Here is a 12,904-nt window from a genome sequence, read left to right as displayed (position 1 = left end):
CACAAACTTAAGAAAAAGTATCCAAAATCCAGCCAAAAAGCATGGATAAAACAGTATAATCCTAGGATTATCAAATACCCCAAACTTAAGGTATGCTTGTCCTCGAGCATCAGGCACAAGATCCGATTAAAGAGGAACAACTAACAAATAGAAAATGACAACAAAATTGAAAATGAAAAGGGAGAATTTAGAAACAAAATCAAACACAAATATAAGCCTAGAATTGATGCAAGTCTCAAAAGTTGCTGAAACATTATTACGAGAAAATGTTTAACACTGCAAGAAGTTATAAGTTGATTGACTGTCTTTCTCTATCGGCCTCCTAAGTAGGTAATCCCCACTTCAGTCCACTTTCTGACTTCTCGGATTATTTTATGCAGAAATACAAAGTTTAGCAAATGGTGGTAGACTCCATAAGCCTACATATCGAACTACTCTCCACTAATGTGGACTAGACATCACTAAGGATCAAAAGGTCTTTGCAAGCTTGTAACGTTAGGCTCGGTTAGTGGGTTCCAAGGAAAAGGATAGGATAAACAAAGTAAGAGAACTCGGTTTTCGTCATGCAAAACTTAAGAGCTACATCAACCTTCGCTTTCTTTCTCAACCACCAATCAAGGTGTCAACCATTTGATAACCCTCAAACATATGCATTTCTTATTTTTGATTCTGAATTGAAACTCTCAAATTTCTATTTCTTTTTTTTTTTTTTTTTTTTTTTAAACAACATCAATTTATTGAGGTCAATTACCCATTCTTCCTGTCCTTTTTGCAACCCCCAAACTTAAGATTTTGGCTCATCAAATTCTCACACAACTCTCCAAGCTCTTTTGTGGCATACATTAGGTCCATAATTCTCTTAAAGGGTATGAAACTTGTTTAGGGTGAGAGGTTTGGGCATTTTTGGTTGCACAAAAAGAATAGGACAGTGATACTCTCATAAGGCTCAAATGGAAGACTAAGGAAAAAATTTCATGGTCGGCTGGAAAGGCTCAAACATTCCGGAAAAAAAAAAAAAAAAAAAAAAAACTGCCTATATCATTTCCTCAATAATGTCTATTCCTAGAATTTCACCTCAAGCACTTCTCAACTAGGTTCTAGAGTCCACCAACATTATCAAGACTTCACCTAACCACATAAAATGTTTCTAAGCATGCCCAAATAATGAAAATGGTGGTTGAACCACTCAACAAACCTCTAGAAAAGAAAAGTTAATCAACCAACCTAAACTTAAAGCAATGCTTAACATTTTCCACAAATAAAATCTCAACAATCCTATTCTCATTATAGATTTATGCAATTCATCATTGGCAACAACAACACAAAATGCAAAAACAAACTAAACACAAAATTTTTCAAATTTTCCTACCCCCAAACTTAAAATGACATTGTCCCTAATGTCACATCATGCACATCTTAGGAATAGAAAAACATAATTAAAGGGTACAAGATAATCCCCTGATTAATCCATGAAGGCTGATTTTCGTTCAACATCCTGACATCCATTCCTTGGTTTCCTCATCATCATCATCTATAAAGCAAATGAAAATCTATGGTGCCCACTGTGTTAAAATAACAATCTGATCTCAACCTTATCAACTAAACCAGAAAATTCAAACAACAACAATTACAAATCTAACAAAAGAAAATCGGTTCCAATTTACAAAACAAGAAGAAATGAAAACAGAAACTACAAAAAAAAAAAAAAAATTGTTTCAGGCTTCATTCGTCATCTTCCTCTTCTTCTTCGATGTCATCATCATCTTCTTCCTCCTCTTACCAATCTTGCCATTGGAAAATTGAAACATCAATGCCTAGATTGGTGCAGCAGTTGTATTGCATCTCGTATAGCATTCGGGTCTGACCTACCATCCAATCTTAACGTCGTTCCATTCTGTTCACTTTTTCTAAGATTTGTTGCAACAGCTCCCTTGTCGTGGATGTTGAACTAGGTGTTGTGGTAGTTGTTGTGGTTCTTGGTCTTTTCGAGCTGGAACTGGTTCCTCCACTGGTAGGCCGCTCTAAGAGCTTGAAATAATAGGCTTGGTCGAGGACTGGGGCAGGATGAAGAAGTGGTTCATCATCTACCTTCTTTACTCCCGCTCGAGTGAAAATCTCAGTGATGAGATGTAGGAAGGCAAAGCTCGCTCTCCCTGGCTTAGCTGCATGTCTTATACTCTCCATTATGATATTCTCCACATCCATTTTCTTTCCAGTGGCAATGGCATAAAGTAAGACTGCTCGCTCAAAAGCCACTGAACTGTAGTGCGTTTCTGGAACCATCCTCGCACAGACAAAGTACTGCCAAATTCTAGCCATGGGAATCAAATTAGTCCCTTTTATGCTTCTCATTCCCTTCTTTGAGAATTCCTAAGAGGTACCTAGCTTTGTTAAAACCTTGAGTCTCTCTTCATAGTTAATCTCCTTCTTTTTGAATTCTACATACTCATCACGGTCAATTGGATCAATCTGGTAAAATTCATTGATGATCTTCGCACTAATTGGCACATTAATACCCCTCACATATACATGCGTGAGCTCACACTTAGGGAAGTTTGCATAAAACTCTCTTACAATTGGCTCTATGGCTAAATGCTTCAGTTCAAGTAGAAAGAGATCCTAACCTCTCCCTTGGATCCAAGCTTCTGCATTGATTGTGGTCAATCCTCTCGACAATAAAACCTTTGTCTTTTCTTTTAATTGCTCCTTTGTAATGCTGCCTAGCCTTCCCATTCACAAATCTATTATTGACCTATTTTCCTTTACCCTTGAGAACAGCTTTGAGTGGTATTTCGTTTTGTTAATAATGTTCACTAAAATCTACCCCCATACTTAGTGATTCAACTCGAAAATTCAACACCAAAGCACAATTCTACAACCCAAAATCACTTCATCACTTCACCCTAAGGTTTCAAAATTTACACTTCCACCCAAAATCACCACTCTTCCAAACAGAATCAACCAGTCTTCAAAATCACAAACCCACACTTCCTCGATACACACAACTCAAACTCCACAATTTTCAACCCAAAATCACCACACAATTCGCACCAATCCAACCTCAAGCACTTCAATCAATTCTTAAATAAAAAGCAAGTACAAACTGAAATTTATTAAAATCAAAGCTAGATACACCAATTCATACCTTGCCCACCTCAGATTCACCCTTGATTTTTCCAATTTCTGCCCAAATTGGAGGATCACCAAATTTTTTGTCAACCTAGGGTTTTCGCAAATTCCTGCACAATCCTTGAAAAATTGAGATGATTTAGTGTTTATGAGGGTTAAGGAGTGGAGTAGTGGGAAGAATCTTTACTGGGAACAATCTGGATTGAGGGTGGAAGTGTTTAGTTCTTGGAAATTTTTGGGAGCTCTCGCGAAAAATGAAGAGTCAACGCGCGTTTATATAGAAAACAATTTTTGCCGTGGTAAAGTTCATGAATCATTTGTGCGAGATGCTCGATGCCATGGTGAATAATTTTTCTAGCCGTGGCGAAGTCTGGCAGTGCATACAATGCCGCGGCAAAATCTTGAATTTCCTTAAGTCCAACTTTGGCAATGTATATGATGCCACGGCGAAATCTACAGTTCCATGAGCACTCATTTGGCAATGCATACAATGCCGCGGCGAAGTCTGGAAAATTCAAATTTTTGCCACATTTTGATCATTCACTTGAAACACCAAAAGACGAACAAAATTAAACTATTTCCTAAGTCATAAAACACATAATCAAATTTAAAACAACTAAAAATGAGACCACTTAGGTTGCCTCCCAAGAAGCGCTTGTTTATAATTGGAAGCTCGACTTTCTCAAGTCCTTCGTCAATCCGAACTATCCAAATGTATCTCTTCCCAAACATTTTCCCTGGACTGAGGCTTCAATTGTTGATGATTCTTGTCACATCGGGTCTTTGTTGAGAGCTTAAACACCCATTTCCATCCCTTGGTCATTCCTTTTAGGGTTCGAGCATTCTCATCGACAATTTTCTGATTTTTTAACTTTCCATCAGCATTCTTGAACTGAGAAGTTCATCCCTTGTGAAGACATTTGCTCGATTGTGGCCCATCTTGATATGTTGTGTAAACTTCTAGTTTATGGTCTTCATTTAGATTTGCCTTGACTTGACCATGCATCCCTTAATTGGCGATTTAGGATCATCAATCTTGAAAGTTTTAATTGCCGACTGATCCACCGAGTCAATTTTGAAACATGAATCTTGCTTCAATGGAACTTTTAGAGTCTCAAGGACATTGAATTTCACTTCTTCCTCTTGCAGAGGATTCTCCTTGTCTTCTTCCATATCCAACACAAACAAAAAAAAAAAAAAAAAAAAATTCTACCAGAAAAATGAAATTTTCTACCTTAACCAGTACATATTTAATAATACCCCTTGGATGCTTATCTGCAAGCTGCAAGGATATGGTTGTAGGCTTCACTTCACTAATCTCTAGTTTCCTGAAAACAGAAAAAGGCATTAGATTTATACTTGCATCCAGATCACACAAAACTTTATCAAATGTAATATCTTCTATGACACAAGGGATAGTGAAACTCCCTGGATCTTTGAGTTTTAGTGGTAGGTTCTTCTGTAGAATGGCACTGCACTCCTCTGTAAGCATCATTGTTTCCTTCTCTTCCAACTTTCATTTGTTTGCCAGAATTTCCTTGGGGAACTTGGCATAGCTCGGCATCTGCTGAAAGACATCTACAAAAGGATGTTAATGTGCAGTTTTTTAAATACATCAAGGAATTTTGTGAACTGTTTATCCTGATTTTGCTTTTTGAGCCTCTGAGGGAAAGGCACAAGACGGGTATGATGTGCCAACTCCCGTGGTATCTCAGGAAATGGCAATTTTTCCTTCTTTTGCTTTGGCCTCTCTTCCCTCTTCGGTTCTTCTTCTCTGGGACTCGTTGGCTTCTCTTCAACCATGACTTCTTCCTCAATTTCTTCATCAGATTCTTCTTTCACTTTACTTGGTGGGTTCTCATCCTTCCCTTTCTGTTCAACCTCTTTCAAGACTATTCCACTTCTTAAAGTTATTGCATTTACTTGTTCACGTGGATTTGTCACCGTGTTACTTGGTAGGGAACCTTGTGGTTGCTCATTCAGCTTTTCAATTATTTGCCCCATTTGTACCTCCAAGTTTCGAATGGAAGCCCCTTGGTTTCTAAAATTTGCCCTCATCTCACTCATGAAACCTGTGGTGTCTTGCATGAACTTCCCGAACATATCCTCCAATTTCGACAATCTTTGATCCCCTGGTTGATGATTCACCCCAACTTGATTGTTTGGCATATTTCTTTGGTTCGATTGATTATTCTGATTGCCCTAAGATAGATTTGAATGATCTCTCCAACCAGGATTGTACGTGTTGGAGAAAGGATTGTTCTGTTGTCTTTGATTCCATGCCAAATAGTTGACTTGTTCTGATGATGATGAAGCTGAAGCAAAGGTGTTCCCCACTTGGCATTCATTGCTCGCATGGTTACCTGCACAAAAATCACATGTCATTTGAGGTGTTTGAATAGAATTTACCTGCATACCTCCTAATTGCTTATGAAGTGTTGTAAGTTGGGCTGAAATGGCCGTGTAAGCATCAACTTCATGAATACCCATAGACTTTTTCAAATGCATTCTCTCATTGGGTCTCTGATACTTGTTACTTGCTAGGATTTCAAGTAACTCATAACCTTCTTCGGGTGTCTTGTTTTGCAATGCTCTTCCAGATGCTGCATCCACCATCGTTTGCACATTTATCATCAACCCATTATAGAACGTTTGGACTTGCATCCAAACCGACAAACCATGGTGTGAACACTTTCTTAGCAGTTCCTTATATCTTTCCCAAGCTTCATAAAGTGACTCATTCTCTTCCTGCAGAAATGATGTGATGTCGTTTCTCATCCTTGCAGATTTCGCCGGTGGGAAATATTTAGTCAAGAACTTTTGTGCTGATTCATTCCAAGTGGTGATTGTTCCTGCTGGTAGTGCCATTAACCGTCCCTTCTCTTTATCTCTTAACGAGAATGGAAATAGTCTTAACCTGATGGCATCATCCGACACTCCATTTGCCTTGAATATATCACAAATCTCTAAGAAGTTCGCAATGTGTGAATTTGGGTCTTCCTTTGGATCTCCCCCAAATTGTACTGGCTATTGGATCATTTGGATGATTGTCGGCTTTATTTCAAAGTTGTTGGCTTGCACCGGTGGCCTAGTTATACTTGGACCACTACCATCAACTGAGGGCACTGAGAATTCCTTCAACGTTCTGTTTTCAGCCATCTCAATGACTTTCGCCTCTCGTTCTCTTCTCTCTCTGTTAAGTCTTCTTGCGGTTCTTTCAATCTCTAGATCAATAGGAACCATTGGATAACGTCTAGCTCTTCACATAAACTACACAGATAGAAAGAGAGCGTGAGATCACAAGTGAACAGAAAAGAAAAAGCAAAATTAAACTAGAAAACAATTAAAACTAAAATTAAACTCCAATCTAGCTAAAACTAGAAAAATTCAATATTAACACAAAATCAGTCCCCGGCAACAATGCCAAAAACTTGATGCGTTCTTTTCACAACATGCAAAGTGTAGCAAGTGCATTAGTCGCAAAGAGTAATAAAATGATGAATAGAGTATCGCTCCCACGAGGATTGCGTGTTAAGCACTGATTCTCCTAGTTCTGTATCAAGTTGGAATAAACGAAAAATGTTTGGATTTGTGGGAGAAAAATCAAGTTGAAGTTAAAACAAAATCCACAACGTAATTTAAAAGCTAATTAATGAAGGCAATATCAATTCAAGAAAATATCAATTAAGACAAAGTGGTTAGGGTTTTGACTTCACTAAAATTTTATGATTTAATCTACGATTTCTGTTGCTTTTAAGTTCACATGCAAGGATTATAAATCGGACACCCTAACCTGTAAAACATACCTTCTCAAGCTATGTTTTCCTACTTATCCCTATTAAGCTTCCGCACCCAACAAAATGAAGGTTAATAGTTTCAAGTCCATTAAGCTAAGTGGAATCATAAATTGATTTCATGGATCTTTGAACCTATCTCTAGCGTTCAATCAATCAATGGTATTTACTTTAAGAGGCTAATACATGATTCACTTCTTAGTCTCATCATGCTTAACAATTAATTTCAATTAGAACAAGAATAAATACATAATCCAAGCAATAGAATATGAAAGAAACATCAATTTATTGATTAGACATTAAAATCCCAATTACATCAAAATCCTAACCCAAAAGTGAGTTAGTTCATACTAAAAATAAAGCAAATAAAAAAAAGTTGTAAAAACAGAGCTCAACATGCTGGAATAATGAAAAGAGAATAAATTCTTCCCTATTTGATGAACCCAAAGGCTTCCAATCTCTAATTTTCTCCTCTCCTTCCAAAAAGTGTCTAACCCCTTCTAAAATAACCAAGTCCCTCTTAAATAGTCGACCCCAAAACCCTATGACTAATCCCATACAATTAAAACGCAGAGTTTTAATAAACTAAAAATTGCAATTTTCGCTGCGGCGAAGAATAAACTTCGTCGCAGCATCGAGTTGGATTTTATTTCACTATCTGACTTAAGACTTTCTCGTCGTGGCGAGCTTTTTTGAAATTACAAAACTGCCCTCCGCTTGCTTCTTTGCTTGAATCTTCAATCTTAGTGATCCCCAATAGGAACAAGCTTCATAGTGCTTCGAATCTGCATCAGAACTTTCCCGATTCCTGAAATTCGCTTGATTCTGGGTCCAAAAACTCAATTCCGCTCAGTTTTTGCTCTAATTGCACGTTTTGGCCTAAAGCGTAAAATATATGAAATTAGGTTACAATTCAGGCACAAACTTAACAAGAAGTATCCAAAATCCAACCAAAAAGCATAGATAAAACAGTATAATCCTAGGATTATCACCTGAACAAGGGGGCCCAAGTTGGCCCTCATGTGCTTAAAATGATCGAGCACATGGAGAGGCTTGAGACTTTGGGGTTTGAGTTGGATGCAGAATTACAAGTGGATTTAATTCTACAATCCTTGCCTAACTCTTATGCACCATTCATAATGAACTTCAATATGAACGCTATGGTGAAAACCTTGTCGAAGCTTTTGAACATGCTAAGGACTGTAGAGCAAGACTTGAAGAAGTCTAAGCCTATTTTACTGGTAGCTGCCAGTTAAGGAAAGGGTAAGGGCAAGGGAAAAGCCAAGGCTAATCCTAAGCCCAAGCCCAAGCCCAAGCCCAAGCCCAAGCCCAAGCTTAAGCTTAAAGGACAGGATGCTCTCAAGCTTGCAGGTGGCATTGGGAAAAGTGGGAAGGTAGTCTGTTTCTATTGTGGCAAACCTGACCACTAGAGGAAGCACTGCAAGGCTTTCCTCACAAACAAGAAGAAGTCAGATGCTTCGACTTCAGGTATGTTTATGATTGAGATTAACTTCTCTCCTTCAACATCTTGGGTCATTGACATTGCATGTGGTACTCACATTTGTACTGATGTGCAGGGATAAGGCAGAGTAGATTGCTCGCAAAGGGAGAAGTGGACCTACGAGTTGGAAATTGAGCACATGTGGCTGCATTATCTATAGGGACTTATTGTTTGTCTTTGCCTTCGGGCTTATTATTAGAACTCAAAAACTGTTATTTTGTACCTGAGATTTCTAGAAACATTATTTCAGCATCCACTTTGGATAATATAGGATATTGTTTTGAGATTTCTAATGGATTCTTGTCCTTTAGTTGGAATGGTATTCTATTTGGAATTGCAAGGTCATATAATGGATTATATGTTCTTGATTTGAACAATAAGGATATTCTCAATGTTGAAACTAAGAAAGCTAAACATAGCGAGCAAAACCATATATACCTCTGGCATTGTAGATTGGGTCATGTTAATCAGACCCGCATTGCAAAAGTTTAAAGGGATGGAGTTTTAGACCCTTTTGACTTCTAGTCATTTGCGGTATGCGAGTCATGCCTTTTAGGCAAGATGACCAAGTCACCTTTCACAAGACAAAGTGAAAGGGCTACTAAATTGTTAGGCATCATCCATAGTGATGTATGTGGTCCACTAACAGTTGAAGCCAGAGGTGGATATTCCTACTTCATCACATTTACTGATGATTTCAGTAGATATGGTTATGTCTACCTCATGAGACATAAATCTAAAGTCTTTGATAAGTTCAAAGAATTCAGGAATGAAGTATAGAATATGTTGGGCAAAAGTATTAAAGCTCTTCAGTCGGATCGAGGAGGTGAATACTTAAGCTCAGGGTTTTCTGAATACCTGAAGGAATGTGAGGTAGTATAACAATTCATCCCTCCATATACAGCCTAACACAATGGAGTGTCTGAAATGAGGAATAGGACCTTGCTTGACATGGTTAGGTCCATGATGAGTTTTAATGATTTACCTGCATCATTTTGGGGTTATACCCTAGAGACTGCAACTCACATTTTGAACCATGTGCTATCAAAGTCTATAGACAAGACTCCATTTGAACTATGGAATGGGCAAAAGCCCAATTTGTCTTATCTAAGGATTTGGGGTTGCGAAGCTTATGTCAAGAAATTGACTTCGAATAAGCTAGGCCCAAAATCCTACAAATGTATATTTGTGGGGTATCCTAAAGAGACCAAAGGATACAATTTCTACCATCCAGTAGAGTGCAAAATTTTTGTTGCTCATACTATTGTCTTTCTAGAAAATTAATTTTTTCTAAGAAGTACTAGTGGAAGAAAAGTAGAACTCAATGAAGTTTTAGAGCCACAAGATATACTAGACGAAGGACGGGAAAATGTTCCATAAGCAGTGGTTGAACATCAGGAGGAGGTTACTTCACAACTTGTGGATCAAAGTGAACCTGAGAGATACAGTTATCTTGTGACTGGACATGGTGACGTATTTGTCTACCAAGACGATGAACCCAAAACCTACGAAAACGCTATATCGGATCCAAATTCCATTAAATGGCTTGAAGCCATGAAATCTAAGATGGACTCCATGTACCAAAACCAAGTATGGTCTCTGACGGAACCACCTGAAGGGGTAAAACCCATAGGGTGTAAATGGGTCTTCAAGAAGAAGACTAACATGGATGGCAAGGTGCACACTTATAAAGCACAACTGGTTGCCAAAGGTTTCAAACAAATTCATGGTATTGACTATGAAGAAACCTTTTCGCCGGTTGCCATGATTAAATCCATCCGGATTATGCTTGCGATTGTTGTGTATCATGATTATGAGATTTGGAAAATGGATGTCAAAATGGCTTTCCTGAATAGAAACCTTGAAGAGGATGTGTATATGACACAACTCGATGGTTTCATTCTTGATAGGCAAGCTGAGAAGGTATGCAAGTTGTAGAGATCCATTTATGGATTCAAGCAAGCTTCAAGGAGCTAGAACATTCGTTTTGATGAAGCCGTAAAAGAATTCAGTTTTATCAAGAATGAAGATGAGCCCTATGTTTACAAGAAAGTGAGTGGTAGTACAGTGGCATTCCTAGTGTTGTATGTCAATAACATACTTCTGATCAGGAATGATATACCTGGTTGCGTGTCGAATGCTCCAAATTAATAACCTTCCTAACCTAACTACTGAATTGTATATAAGGTAAGCAAGGGTCGATCCCAGAGGGAATGATTCAATTAATTTCTATATTCTAAAATAATGAAAACAACAGAAAAATAAAATAAAACCCTGAACAGTAAACATGACAACAGTAATGAAAGGGGGTTGTAGTCAAGGCAAACTAAAGTAAAATAAAGAAATCTCTAATGGTAGAAAATATTAGGTTAAAAACAACCAGTTCTTGGTTCAAGATCCACCTAAACATGCATTGGACATGAACTAACCGTAACACTATTCTATCTCGTTATTATGGAACTACTGACCCTAGGAAACAACAAGCTCTGTTACCCGAATTTTCCCTTAATTGTCACTACTAAAATAAGCTCTCCAAGTAGATCCCAACCCTTGAACAACCTAGAATAAGCTCTCTAAGTTTAATTCAATGGCAGCCTTAAGAGTTAGGAAAATAGATCAATCTAACCAACAATCACGCAAGATCGGATTATTTAACATAGGTTATGTTATTCAAGATGACAGATTGAAAACTTGTCCATAATCATCTATCATCCTATGTTACTCATTGAATAGAAAAAGGACAATTACGTATCACAATTCCTAATTCTAACATGTAAATTCTGATTAAACAATTTAGCAGGCCAAAACTAAATCACTCAAACAAGAATCATAAACAATTAAAATAGAATAACATAAACAATTCCAATAAAAACAAGATTAAGAACAATGTTACTGAAGTTAAGTTACACCAATGACATGAATTTAGGCTTCAAAATCCCCTTGAACTGAAGAAGAAAGATCAGTCGCACATCTTGACCTAGAAAGTAAAAAAACTGAAAAACAAAACTCCACTGCCGTCTCTCCTATGTTAACCTAACACTCCTCAATAAATAACATGTTTTTTTCTTAATTCTACCCCAGGAATCACGGAAAATCTTTCCTAGACGTTTCCTAAAAGATAGACTTCCAGATTTGTCAAAATCTTATCAGATATGGAAAACATAATTCGTCTCCAGCTTGCACCAGGATTCTTGCAATGTAAAAGATATTTTTTGGGCTCGGTCACTTCATAAACATTTTAGTCCCGGATGTGTAGATGAATCTGGGCTTTTATATCACCTGCTTTCGATATCTGACGCTCCAGTTAGGCCTATTCGAATATTCAATACTCAACCAGGAAATCCTTCCGCGACTAGGGTTCCAGGTCCGGTTTTCCAACAACTAATAAGGACCCAAATGAACTTGGATTCTCACCCATAATACCTTCCTGGAAAGCTTGATTCGTCAAATTTACTTTTTCTGTAGAACACTTTTGCAATTGAGAAATCTAACTCCATGAAAAACCTGAAAAACGCAGCACTAGTCAGAATAACAAAAATCTGGAATTTCCTGATCTTTTCTCAATTATTTCCTAAAGTCTATCCAAATATGCCAAACTTATAAAATAAACTCTAATCAACTCAACTAGGCATAAAACATAACAAAAAAACATAATATGGAAGGAATAAAAAATATATAAATTCCACTCTATCAATACCGAACTTGCAATCAGTAAAGACTTGGTTATCCAAGTGCTTCTCCATGAAAGACTTAGGAGAAGCAGTCTACATCTTCTTAATAAAGATCTACCAAGATAGATCATGTAGGTTGCTTGGCCTAAGTTAGATTACATACATTGACAAGGTACTGAAGAGATTCAGTATGGAAGAATCCAAGAAAGGATTTCTTCTGATATCACATGGTGTCTATCTCTCTAAGGATATGTGTCCTAGAACACACGATGAGAGAGATAGAATGAAGAGGATCCCATATGTGTCAGCAATTGGATCCATCATGTATGTCATGTTATCAAATTGATGTCTCATGTGCGTTAAGCACTTGCAGTAGATATCAATCGGATCTAGGTGAGCGTCACTAAATAGCTGTCAAGAACATCCTTAAGTACCTAAGGAGGACTAAGGACATGTTCTTGGTTTATGGAGGGAAGATGAGCTCACTATAAGAGGATACAGTGATGCTAGTTTCCAAATGGATAAAAATGATTATCAGTCGCAATCAGGGTTTGTATTGTCTCAATGGGGGTGCAGTGAGCTAGAAGAGCTCCAAGCAAAGCACTACAACGGACTCTATAATAGAGGCTGAGTATATTGCATTATCCGATGCGACCAAGGAGGCAGTCTGGATTAAGAAGTTCATCACCAAACTTGGTATGGTTTCCATGATTGTTGATCTGATTGATGTCTATTGTGACAACAATGGAGCAATTGCTCAAGCAAAAGAACCACAGTCTCACCAGAAGTCCAGACACATACTCAAATGT

General features: G+C 37.6%; 1 non-coding gene across 1 annotated transcript; it reads left to right on the top strand.

Moving 5' to 3' along the window:
- The first annotated feature begins 5,803 nt into the window (after positions 1-5,803).
- LOC116109467 lies at positions 5,804-5,910 on the top strand. Its single transcript, XR_004124768.1, has one exon. It is a non-coding gene; the product is annotated as a small nucleolar RNA R71 (small nucleolar RNA).
- Positions 5,911-12,904: the final 6,994 nt, after the last annotated feature.

The sequence above is a fragment of the Pistacia vera genome, unplaced genomic scaffold (assembly GCF_008641045.1).
Source record: "Pistacia vera cultivar Batoury unplaced genomic scaffold, PisVer_v2 Contig58, whole genome shotgun sequence".
NCBI lineage: Eukaryota > Viridiplantae > Streptophyta > Magnoliopsida > Sapindales > Anacardiaceae > Pistacia > Pistacia vera.
Note: the sequence above shows the minus strand (reverse complement) of the source record. Positions and strands in the feature narration are given on the sequence as shown.